We start from the raw sequence: 13,088 nt of genomic DNA, 5'->3' as shown, positions 1-13,088 counted from the left end.
GTACAAGCTATTACCATACCAATTTATGATGGGTAAGAAGCTTGGGCACAGCTACCTTCATCGGAACAACTTGCTCTGTTCCGATGGTTTTCTGAATTCTAAGTATTGAATACCTAGTGACGTAGAAAATACATTCATATGGTGTAGGGAGGGTCCTGGTTCAAGCCCCCAGCCCCCCACCTGCAGGGGGGTCACTTCACAGGTGGTGAAGCAGGTCTGCAGGTGTCTATTTTTCTCTCTCCTTCTCTGTCTTCCCCTCCTCTCTCCATTTCTCTCTGTCCTATCCAACAATGATGACAACAATCACAACAACAATAACTACAATAAAAAAGAAAATCAAGGACAACAAAAGGGGAAAATTTTTTAAAAAGAAAATACCATCATGAATTATGAGCTGGTACGTTTTCAGACTGGCACCAAGCTATCATTGGCAGCTCACGGTAAGGGCTCTCCAGGTCATGTGGTTTCTTGACACGACTGAGATTGTGGTAAATTTAGAGTGTTCCAGTGTTTTGTTTTTGCTGCTACAAGCTCCAAGGTAAGATTTGGTGTCTAGCCTCCTGGTCAGTTGGAATCAGCCTAACAAGGTGGAACATGGAAGCTTTTCCTTACATTAAGGCACCAGTGTGAATCATGAGCATTTCATGCTCATGATTCCCCTTTCACGGCCATACTCTGCAAAAAGCACTGCATAGTATTTCATTGGGGATTTATTTTATTGTTATCTTTATTTATTTATTGGATAGAGACAGCCAGAAATCGAGAGGGAATGGGGTGATAGAGAAGGTGAGAGATAGAGAGACACCTGCAGCCCTGCTTCATCACTTGTGAAGCTTTCCCTTTATAAGTGGGGAACGAGGACTTGAACCCGGGTCCTTGCGCATTGTAACGTGTGTGCTCAACCAGGTACACCACCATCTGGCCCCTCATTTGGGATTTTAAGACAAACCATCTAAGAAACTAGAAAAAGAAAAAAAACGGGATGAAATGAGCAAATGTTTAAATCATTTTGTCACTGCTTGACACAGAGTAGGTATTCAGCAAATACATATATATATATATATATATATATATATATATATATATATATATATATATGGTTGGAGAGGGCCAGCTTTAAGAAGAGTTGGTGAAAATTTGGAAATGTAGTACATTACTCTAATAATTTAATTTAATAATTTAATAATTTATTGACACTTTTTTTTAAAGGATACTGATCTGAAGGATATTAATTCAGGTCATCTTAAACTAGGGTGTTTTAAAATGCAGTATGCATCTGGGTGTGGTGGTTGCTCTTTGTTGGGGTGGGGGTGTCTAGATCAGTAACTATGAGACTGATGAATTCATCAAAAGCCAAAGAAATGGAAATATTATTCATGCCATTGTAAGTGGATCCCTAATCTGTGATGGGATATGCTTATAAAGATTCCAGTCCCTGTCTTTATTCTTTTGGCCCTCTCTGCTCATGAGAAGATTTAAAAGTACCTCTGTGAGAACAGTGGAGTAGTTTCACTCCTGCAGGGTGATTTTTTTGCTTACTGCATGTAGAATCAATTCCAACGTTGATTTGCAGCTCATGCAATATTTGTATGATATTTTATTAGAGCTCTCTGTATTACAAACAGCTGAGCCCGGTTCAGGCTGACTCAGTTCATAGCTGAGGCATAGCATGACCATGGATTTTAACCACAGATCACAATCGAACTTACTTTGTGTCTCAGCTCCCTTCCTTTGTGAACTTTAATTCCTGTGACGTCAGGCTCTCTGCTATGCATATAGTAAAAGAAATTGTTGACATTATTGTGTTGTATAGTTGAGGGTTGCTGAGAGACTAGATCTTGTGACAAGAACTTTAACATTATATGAGCCAGTGAGTGTTAGCCTATTTGACAATCATTTCACAGTATCTCAAACCACTATGTTGTCACTTTAGACTAATACAATGCTATGTCAGTTATGTCTCAAGTAAGAAGTTTGCAAGTCAGAACAGAAACAAACAAAATGAATGTTTTCTCCCACCACCCCACTACCCCCTACCCTTTTTTTTTCTTTCTCCATCTTCCTTGACCTTTCCTATTCAGCCAGAGGTTTTGTTCTCTGAAAATAAAGACCTTGTAAAAATCTCCATGAGATGATTTTAGCTTAGGGCTCAGGTCATTTATTAAATGAGATGCCCTTAGGAATCTTTTCTTTTTGCCGTATCTCAAATTATAGCTCAGAACTTTTTGGTAGGCCTCTTTGTTTTCCTAGGACAAACAAAATAAGAATGTTGTTATTATTCTAAAGAAACCCCAAATGGTTGTCCTGTATGCTTTATTCCCAAACACCGTGTTCCAGGTCATAAGATTCCATTGTTAAAGAATCTTCTGACTCAGCTTACATTTGTATTAGACACTAATTTATTATCCTGGAACGGTCCCTACATACTGTGTTGCTAAATTACTGGCTGTAAGTTAAGTGCATCAATAAGAAACACATTAAGCCCAACAGAAAAGACTAAGAACCATATGCAAGAAATTACTGTGTGAACATATTTAAACATGTTAAATATAATGCAAATACTAAGTTTTTCTTGTTTTTTTAAACATAAATAGTAGCTTATTATATGGAAAGGGGACATCAAAATTTCGGGTACTTTCACCACATCCAGAATATGAGAGGAACAATATTAAAACTCAAAAGAAGAGCGTAGGGAAAGGAAGCAGAACAGGAGAAAATGCAGACTCAAGAAGCATCCTAGCAAATTTTGTAGGAAATAAGAGGAGTAAAGCCCAAGTCAGAGTAGCAAAAAACAGACATCAGTAATTAAGTAGTAGCAAATGAACAGGACAGTAGCAGTCTGTCTAGAAAAGTCAATCCCAGTAGATTTTGTTTTTTAACAAAGCAGAAATAGTTTCTGGAGATGCAAGTCATTTTGATTTGCAATTATCTCAGCTGAATCTGGTTTCTGGTTTGCTCTAAAAATCTTAGCAGAACATTTTGGAAGGATGGAATACTTAAGAGATATTATAAAGATGTCCTGTACTTAAGACCTCACCATGCATTTCTAATGGGTAAAGTCTGATCGACTTTGCAGACCATATATCTTTGGCACAACTTTGCCATTGTTACTCTACTATAATTAACTGGGCAGAAGCAGACTGGTGTAGTTTCACTTGAGTACATGCTACCGAAACAAGCATCAAATATCGGAGCCATAGTTTGCTACTGTGGCTTGTGATAGTTTGGAATTTATAGTGTGCTTCACTTTAAAACTAACCCCCAGTGGTAAGGTGAATGGAGAGACACCACAGAACTGCTCTATCATCCATGACACTCTCTCTCGTACCCAGGTTCCTCCCACGTGTTGCCAGGATTTTGCACGTGGTAATGTGTGTGCCCCACTAGGTAGTTGTCTCTCAGCCTGGATAATAACAGATTTAAAAGACTTCGGATAGCTTTGCTCCCTAATCCTAACAAGCCCCATATTTTTTTTTAAGATTATTTTTTAAATATTTATTTATTCCTTTTTGTTGCCCATGTTGTTTTATTGTTGTAGTTGTTGTTGTTATTGATGTCATTGTTATATAGGATAGAGAGAAATGAAGAGAGGAGGGGAAGACGGGGAGAGAAAGAGAGACACCTGCAGACCTGCTTCACCACCTGTGAAGCTACACCCCTGCAGGTGGGGAGCCAGGGGCTCGAACTGGGATCCTTACGTTGGTCCTTGTGTTTTATGCCACATGCGCTTAACCCACTACACTACCGCCTGACTCCCATTTCTAAATAATCAACTGTAGATAGAGTATTTTGGAGGAACAGAGAAGATTTAAATGTTTATATCTGTCGCAACTTTTTAATTTTATTTATAAGATTAGGCAGAAATTGTCTATTTAATTTTTGTTGGTTACATAAAACTGATTTAAATTTTGCATTTTATATCATGATTTAAATGTTTAATTGCTGGTATTGCATTCAGCAGCAGATCACCTCAAAGAGGTTATAAACTCAAAACTCCTGGCTCCAACTTTGAGATTGACACCTTATATAAAATGTGTCATGATGACCCTTAAAGATGTTGAGTTTACTAGAATTTAGACACATGGATGTTAAGTCATTTACTCTAGGGTGTTTTCATATTTCATTTCTCACTTAGCACACGTAGCTATTTTAAAGGACCACTGGATCTCTTATGTGAACAGTTACATCAAATAATTAAATCGGACAAGTTGTATCCCAGCATGTGAGAAGCAAAATGTCGTAAGTTGAAAATTGCAGGAAAGCTTGAAAACATTGTAGTCACTCTTTTTTTTTCTTAGATTACAAAAATAAAGGGGCAGTAAATTTAATTTTAATATAAAGTTGTTAGAGATAGCTAGCAGACTAAACTATCTGAAAGAGAAAAGTTCTAAAGTGTCGTTAAAGTTCGGGCTGGCTTCAGCAGGCCGGGCTAGCTTCACGGCGGTGAACAGAGACTGGAGGACACACGGCTGGGCCGAGAAGCTGTATTTCTTTATTCACGAACAACGATTCATAAACTAACCCAAACTAGTCACCACACAGATCTCTCCTGCATCCTTCTCCTCACGCGGCCGCGCCAAGAACTCTGGAACTCTGTAGGGGTTCCTGGGGCAGGAAGAAGGGCGTCCGCGAAACTAGCAAGGGCCAAACCACCATCTCCTAGAGGTGGGGGGAAGGGGACAAACCAATATGAAGAATAGGAACATATTCCCCCTTTTCTTTTTAACTAAATGACCACAGTATCGGGTGTGGGATGAAAAGAAACCTATATCGTACAGGCATTTTCAAAAAATAAACTGGCGCAAATATGGAGGAACATGTAAGCGGGCAACAAGAACCAGTGTGCTGCGAAGGGAAAGCCTGAGGGGGACCTTTTTTTGCCTCTGGGGGGCGTTACTTGCCTCAACGGGCACTTTTTTTTTCTCTGTGGGCATTACCTAGCATGGGGGTGGGGATATGGCCTAGAGTCACAAGGCAGCTGGCTGCAGTCAGTCTTTGAGAACCCCAGCAGTATAAAGGGAAGCTGCTAGTTTTGTGCAAAGTGTCCAAGGGTGTACCAGTGAGTCCGATAGAAGTGCCAGTCCAAAGCAGATGTCCACAGAAGAATGCCAAGGGGTGAATGTTGTATGAGGAAGGTCAGCTGTTGGAATTCCGCTTTTCTGTAGAGAGCTTGACAGCTGCAACTTATTTACTATGAAACAAAACTTGTAGCAGGTTAGAAGTTTACCACAATTGATAATTCTATTACAATTGGAAGTCCCTTCCAGCACGATTCTAAGGCTATTCAAAGTTCAAACAATAAAATGTGGAAAGGCAAACATGAACCATAGAAAGAAAAAAGCCTCAGGCATGAGAATCATTAGCATAACCATAGCAACCTAACATTTCTCATTGAGAAGGAATTTGAGACTTTTACATATCAACAACGTCTTTTTAACCTTTTGTTACACCCATTCAAGATGGAGACACACCCTAGGTGTGCACAGGTTTTTTTTTTTAGACCAACTTAGTTAAAATATATTGATATTTAACTAATTTTTACCTCAGACTTTAAATGTAAGTTAATTTTATCTTTATGAGAATTACGTTGAAAACCTTTTTCATTTAACTTTACCTAGTAAGAATTTAGCCTTAAAGTTACATTTTTAACCTTAAAGTTAATGTTACCAAACTTTAAACACACACATACACATGGTCTTTAATACACAAGGAGAGAAACTTTTGTTACAAAGACATGTCATTTTAAACACGAATTTAGATCTGTACTGTCTTAGTTGTTGGGGGGGGGGGGTTCACCATCCGCGCAGCTCCACTTCTAGGAATTGTAGGTTGCGATCTCTGGACGAATCTCTGCGTATTCTAGCTCTTCTGACTTCAGAGCCGAGTTGAGGATCTCAGCCAGGGGGCCCAGTTTCGGCAGGGAGCCCACGGTCTCCGAGTGGTCTGGGATCTGCCCAGACTTCATAGCAGGAGGCCAGGCGGGCCAGCCGTGCAGAAGGCGCGTGCCGAGGTGTGCGGCCATGAGAGGCTGCTGCTTTGCCTGCCATGTCTGGTGCCCTGCTCTCAGCGGCCCTCAGCGGCCGAGCAGCGTGGGAGGAGCCCGCACCACGCGGCGGAAAGCCGGCTCATGCGGGCTGGCATTGGGCGGAAACCACAGAGTGGTCCAGAGATAAATGTTCCAGAAACAGTCTCGTGAAGAAAGGGCAGAGGCCTTTGGAGATCTCTTCACAAGCAGAAGAGAAGGCCATAGTGTATAGGTAGCCAAATTTTCTTCACTTATCTGAGAGATGCGCATGTCAGGTCCATGTGGGTGCCATTTGTCATTTAAGTTCGGGCTGGCTTCAGCAGGCCGGGCTAGCTTCGCGGCGGTGGGGGACACACGGCTGGGCCGGGAAGCTATATTTCTTTATTCACGAACAACGATTCATAAACTAACCCAAACTAATCACCACACAGATCTCTCCTGCATCCTTCTCTTGCGGCCCCGCCAAGAACTCTGGAACTCTGTAGGGGTTCCTGGGGTGGGGAGAAGGGCGCCCGCGAAACTAGCAAGGGCCAAACCACCATCTCCTAGAGGTGGGGGGAAGGGGACCAAGGCAATATGAAGAATACCAACACTAAAGGAGCTTTGCTTTCTTGTTTTCCTATCTTTCTCTGCTTCAAGCTGTGTCAAAAAGACTATCTCTTTAGGAAGTCCACTATAACCATAGCAAAGCAAAATATCCATGATATTTTGGGCAACATCAACTTTTGTAACTCACAGCTATTTGAAACCACTTGAAGTTAACTACTTCTGGTTTGTTGTGTAGATTAAATAAGTGGTGTGTAGAACAGTGGTTTACCTAGCGTCCTTTTTTAAAAAAAATAATAAAAAGGAAGTCAAAGTGTTTAGTGCCTTATTTACAGTTGCTACTTGTATTATTAATTTTTTTAAAGTCTGTTAAATTATAGAAAACTGGGAGTCGGGCGGTAGCTCAGCGGGTTAGGCGCACATGGCACAAAGTGCAAGGATCCCGGTTCGAGCCCCCGGCTCCCCACCTGCAGGGGAGTCGCTTCACAAGCAGTGAAGCAGGTCTGCAGGTGTCTTATCTTTCTCTCCCCCTCTCTGTCTTCCCTTCCTCTCTCCATTTCTCTCTGTCCTATCCAACAACAAGAACATCAAGGGCAACAAAAGGGAATGAAAAGAAGAAAGAAAGAAATTATAGAAAACTGTCTTGGGTGATAAAGTCCATGATTTTGCTCAGTGTGTTACCTGTATTTTTTTTTTTTCAAATAAAGCAACCAGTTGGTAAACTTGAATACTACCCATCTCAACTAACAGCACTGTCAAATCCCCACAGACGTGCCTGTCATACAGATACAGTCAAGTGTGTATGATAGAAGAGCTGGGAGATTGACATTTAAAAGTATGTATGGGGGGGGGGGGAGAACCAGAGCATCACTCCGGTATTAAGGAAATTTTACCATTTTGATAGTATGGATAGATCTAAAGGGCATTAAAACAAATGAAATAACTGAGACAAATACTATATGGTATCACATGTGGAAGCTTGGGTAAATGATAGAAAAAGAGGAAGGGGCAGAAGGAGAAAAGAGATCAGATTTGTAGTGTGCAAAGGAGGAGAGTGTGGAAGGGGGAGTTGTAAGTTGGTGATCAAAGGGAACAGACTTCAGTTAGAAGATGAAGTATTTTGTCTACTGTACAGTATGATACACAGTGTATCTGAGTAAATCCGAAGAGTCCCCCCTCAGTGTTTCCTTTTTATTATCTCGACCTAAGAAGATGGGTGTTAGCTGAAGCTCCTGTAGTAGACACAGAAGATCTCAATCTACGAAGTACCTCACCCTCACCATATATTTAAATCCAAGCATCATCTGTTGACCTTAAACAGTGATGTATGGCAATTGTTTCTCAGCAAAAAAGGGCTAGTGGGGTACCTCCAAAGGCTTAAAGTCCAGGACTGAGTCTCTGGCTTTGCTGTGTGGTTAATGGGCGCCAAGCCTTTCTCCATCTTGGTCCTTAGTCCTCGGGGTCATTATGACTGCTGATCCCTTAGGCACTGTGGTATTTTGAGCAGAGAGAAGGTGCAGAGTTAAGGATTCTCTTCTCCTGGGGCTATGGAAAGGGAAAGCCCTCTGTGGGAGAGCCACATCACTTGTAAGTTTAAGGGGGCTTGAAAATTTGGTTTGTTTACATTCTCTCCAGAGAGGAATCAGAGACATGTTGCTCTGGATGTTGGCAGAGACAAGCTATTCTTTGTGCCCTACAGTATGACCAGCCGTGTGCATCTGGAAAAAGCCAACTGCCTGGGGAAGTCCAAAATAGATTTCACAGAAAATGTAGCAGTTGAATAAAAGTTAATAAGATGGTTAAAGGGAAACAATAAGTCATTTCTTTGTTCTTTACTTTTTAAGAGTCTTCATGGGACACTTCAGAGCAGCTGAAAGGAAGTATACTATAGCCAGTAGTTTGTGTTTGATTCAAAAACGTAAAACCTTGACTGTTCAGAGAGCCAGGCAGTGGTACACCTGGTTAAGCACACACACTACAGTGTGCAAAGACCCAGGTTCAAGCCCTTGGTCCCCACCTGTAGGGGGAAAACTTGGAGTGGTGAAGTAGGGCTGCAGATGTTTCTCTGTCTCCCCCCTCTCTTCTCAATTTCTCTGTCTCTAATAAAAATAAATTAAAAAAAAATTTACTTAAAAAACTATTTGTATTTGGGGCCTGAGGAATTAGCATACTGGTTATGCAAAACTCTTTCATGCTTGAGGCTCCAAAGTTCCCTGCTTCAGTCCCCAGCACTTCCACAAGAGCAGTACTCTGACCTCTGTATATATTTGTCTTTATCTCTTGTCATTAAAACAAATAAACATTAAAATTTTTTATTTTCAAGATAATGGTTATGTTCTAGGTTGTGAAACAGTGTCTAGTGCCATGTATACCAATGCATTGTGTATGCATATACCCCAGTGTTAGTATTTAAAGTTTTTCATTGAAACAAAGCTGTTTAGTAACTTGATCATTTTATCTGTAATCAGTATCTTCAGAAGCCTTTTACCAAGATGTCAAATAACATCTTTACAACTGTTACTTAGTCTTTTTGAACATATTACAAACATGTTAAGTAGAATCAAGTTAGGTGAAGAAATAAAGGTAACTATTAAGATGAAACTAGAATGTAATCTTTTTAGCTATAGCATAAGTCATTCTTCTCTGAGGTAAGAGAGAGCATGTCTTAAATTTTTTTTTAACATTTCCTATATTCTACAGCTTATCAAATAGTAAATTACTTACAGTAGACTTGGAGAATATGAAATTGTCTTTATCACCTTACGGCTTGACTCCCTGGAACCAAAGAGGGCCTGTCTGTCTGCTGGGACCATTTGGCTTAGCCAGAGCATCCTCTTCCTCTGTGAGAAAACTATCACCTAGATCATTTGCTAAATATAGAGATGAGCCCAGTCTTGATTTCTATCAAATGTTAGACTGAAGTCTTCAATGTTGAAATCACCTGAAAATTAAATAGGTCATATAGTGAGCTATGGACTTGTTCGCTGACAGTGCTTTCTTGACTTCACAGTAATGTACTTTTCAGTGGCAGACTTCAGAGAGAACAGGGCTGTAGGCACCACCGTTCTAAACTCCAAACTACATTGCAAAGCTCTAGTAATCAAAATAGTTGATGTTAAATTAAGAAGACTAATCATTGGAACAGAACAAGAGAGCCCAGAATTAAATGCACACAAATGTTATTTACAAAAAGTTGCTTATAGTCATACATATATGATAAAAAAAAATACAGTGGGAAATGGATAGTATTTTTAGTAAGTGATAGTAGTACATAAATTGGTGAGCCATGTGGAAAGAATGAAAATGGACCAGTATCTTACACCACACCTGAAAATTAACTCAAAACACATTAGACACCTGAATTTGCGAGACTCCGAGACAAAAGCACAAGGACTCTGACATGTCTTAGCGGTGATTTTTTTTTTTTTTTCCTCCTGAGGATTTGACATCAAAAGCTCAGCTTGGCTATAGCAAACTTAAAAAAGAAGAAAGAAAACAAACCTTCTATAAAGCAAAGAATAACAACAAAATAAAAAAGCAACCTACAAACAGTAAAGAGATACCTGATAAAAGGTATCTAGTTTAGTACCCAGAATGTATATGAAGGATATAAACAGTTCAGTAAGGGGAAAAAAATCAATTCAAAACTGAATGTGAGTGGACATTTTCCCAAAGAGGACATACAGATGAACAGGCACATAGACAGACACTCAGCCGCTCACAGAAATGTGCCTCAAACTCTTAATGAAGTATCACTTCACACCTATTAAAATGGCCTCTCTCAGAAATGGAATAAACAGTTCTGGTGAAGATGTGGAGAAAATGGAAATCTTGTCAACTGTTGGTGGAGCTATAAATTGGCACAACTAATAAGGAAAGCAGTATGGAGATTGCTCAGGAAATTAAAGATTACCTTATGTTCTAGCAGCTCCACATCTGCATATATATATCCAAAGGAAAGAAAATCACCTTCTCACGCACACACAAAAAAGATCTTTGCAGGGGCCGGGCAGTGACAGACCTGGTTGAATGCACATATTACCACGCTAAAGGGACCCATTTGAGCCTCCTGTTCCCCACCTGGGGGTGGGTGGGGAGCCTTCACAAGCAGCGAAGCAGGTCTAGGGGTATCTGTCTCCCTCTCAGTCTCCCCTTCTTATCAAATAAATAGAAAAAAAAGTGGGACCCCAGTGGTAATCCTGGTGGCAATAAAAAAGGAAAAAAAAAGTCTGCATTCCCATGTTGTTGCAGCCTTACTTCTAATAGTCAAAACATATAAAGAGTCTCCAAGAACTGAGAAATGAACTTGGAAGATGGGAATTGCTGTATAGTTCAGAAGGTCTGCTTTTACTTTATTAAATTAATTGCAAAACATTTTGCCCTTTTCAGTCCTATTATAAATGAGCCGTTTTACTGATTTCATTTTTCAATTTTGATTATTGAACCTTTCACATTATGAAAAGCTCTTTGTCTCTAGCAATATTTATCTTAAAAGTTTCTTTTATTTAATATATGTAGTTGTTCTAGTTCTTTACTAGTTGCTCAGTTGTTTTTTAAAATGCACATATATGCATGGGGCCGGGCAGTTAGTGCACCAGGTTAAGCGCACATGCCGCCAAGCGCAAGACCCAGCATAAGAATCCCAGTTCGAGCCTTGGCTCTCCACTTGCAGGGGGGTCACTTCACAAGTAGTGAAGCAGGTCTGCGGGTGTCTCTCTCAGCCCATCTGTCGTCCCCTCCCTATCCAACAGCAACGACAGCAATAACAACAACAGCGATAAACAACAAGGGCAACAAAAGGGAAAAAATAGCCTCCAGGAGCAGTGGATTCATAGTGCAGCCACCGAGCCACAGCAGTAACCCTAAAGGCTGAAGAAAGAAAGAAGAAAAAAAAGCATATGCATGTTTAGAGCAAAAGGCAGAAACACCAAGAAGCTATTGTTAGTGGCACATGGCCTACAGAACTAGTTTTGTGTTTTTCTGCGTATTTTGAGTTCAGTAATGAGTTTGTATTACAATTATGGAGAAAAGAATAATTCATGCAATTTTTTAATCTTGAATTTATTATTGTTGCAAGTAGAAGAAATTGACTCTAATAACTAAAACAATTTTTTTTTTGTAAGATAGTAAATTAGTCGTGGAATCAGGCAAGCTGGAAAACCACACTCACAAGAGACTGGCAGCCACAGACATTGTCTTGTGTGAGTGCAGAAATTTTTTGGTTGTCTTTTTTGGGATGATAACACAGGAGTACATGAGCTCTAACTTCTTGTTCTCTTTCTCTCTCTCTCTCTTGATCTATATCAAAATTCAGAATTCAGAAGTGAGTGCCGTACTTAAGTTAAATAAAATCCATGACACTTGGCAAGAAAAATACATGATGCCTTCAGTTGTAGATTCCCCCAAATAAAAGTAGAATGCTGTTACTAGAGAAGATAGCAAACAAACTCTGGCGGCTATGAAAGCAGCCAGTGTTCACTACAGTATTTAACTTTTCATCAATACGGAACATAGCTTACAGTGCTAGCCATAAAGCAGCAGTCATACAATGAAGAAGAATTGTTAGAAACATGATTCCAGTTATTAGGACTTAAGTCTGTATTGCAGAGCTTTACACATTAAAGTTCTCAAACTCATTTGTCGGAGTTTCATATGTTCCAGGAAACAGTTAAAGTCCACTAAAAAATGAGGAAATAGCAATTATTATAGTCATTGAGGAGGATTTTGTGGTAATTTTACATTCCTAGACTGTCATCTTCTCTTTCCTGCCTACCTCACTTACATGTGTGGACTCATCAGGACTCAACTGAAGCGTTACCTCATCTGGGAAGACTTTCTCCCTTGTACCCTACACATCACATCTGACTTACACGGGCCACTAATCCTGAGCTTAACACTGTTATTTACTCATCTTCGTGTCTTGTCGTTGGTTGTTACTGGTGTTGCCAGAATGACAGACTTTATTGTTTTTCTCTGGTTCTCCAGCCCCTTGTTCAAAGTCTACACATCAGACATTCAGTACCTACTTGTTAAGTGGTTGAATGGATTTGCCAGAGATCAGGAGTGAGGCATTCTGTATGGAGTCCTTGAGTAGAAAAGAATGTAATTATGTACTATACCTGTAGTATATTTCGGGAAAGTAAGATGAATGGGAAAAGAGACTAGTGAGTTTGACTAGAGTTGATCTGGAAAGAACCACTCATGTCAAGTTTAGACCTTTCTAGACATTGAGAACAGAAGAATGAATGAGAGTTGGCAGAGGGAGAAAGGAAACTGAAGACTATCTGGTAAATAACTGCTGGTGGGGACTGAAGCTAAAAAAAAAAAAAAAGTCTTCAGGTGCTAGAATATTGCTATTTCTTTTTTAAATTTTTTTTATTATCTTTATTTATTGGATAGAGATAGCCAAAAATTGAGAGGGAAAGGGGTGATAGAGAGGGAGAGAGACCTGTAGCACTGTTTCACCACTCATGAAGCTTTCCCCTTGCAGGTGGGGACTGGGGGCTTGAATCTGGGT

The 13,088-nt window shown here is 40.0% G+C and overlaps 1 protein-coding gene across 1 annotated transcript in view; it reads left to right on the top strand.

The window, feature by feature from the left end:
- The window catches only part of MTPN (myotrophin), a 43,237-nt gene that overhangs the window by 26,026 nt on the left and 4,123 nt on the right, over window positions 1–13,088 (top strand). The gene's annotated exons all lie outside the window — the stretch shown is intronic.

This window comes from Erinaceus europaeus, chromosome 8 (assembly GCF_950295315.1).
Source record: "Erinaceus europaeus chromosome 8, mEriEur2.1, whole genome shotgun sequence".
NCBI lineage: Eukaryota > Metazoa > Chordata > Mammalia > Eulipotyphla > Erinaceidae > Erinaceus > Erinaceus europaeus.
This window is presented reverse-complemented; position numbering and strand designations above follow the sequence as displayed.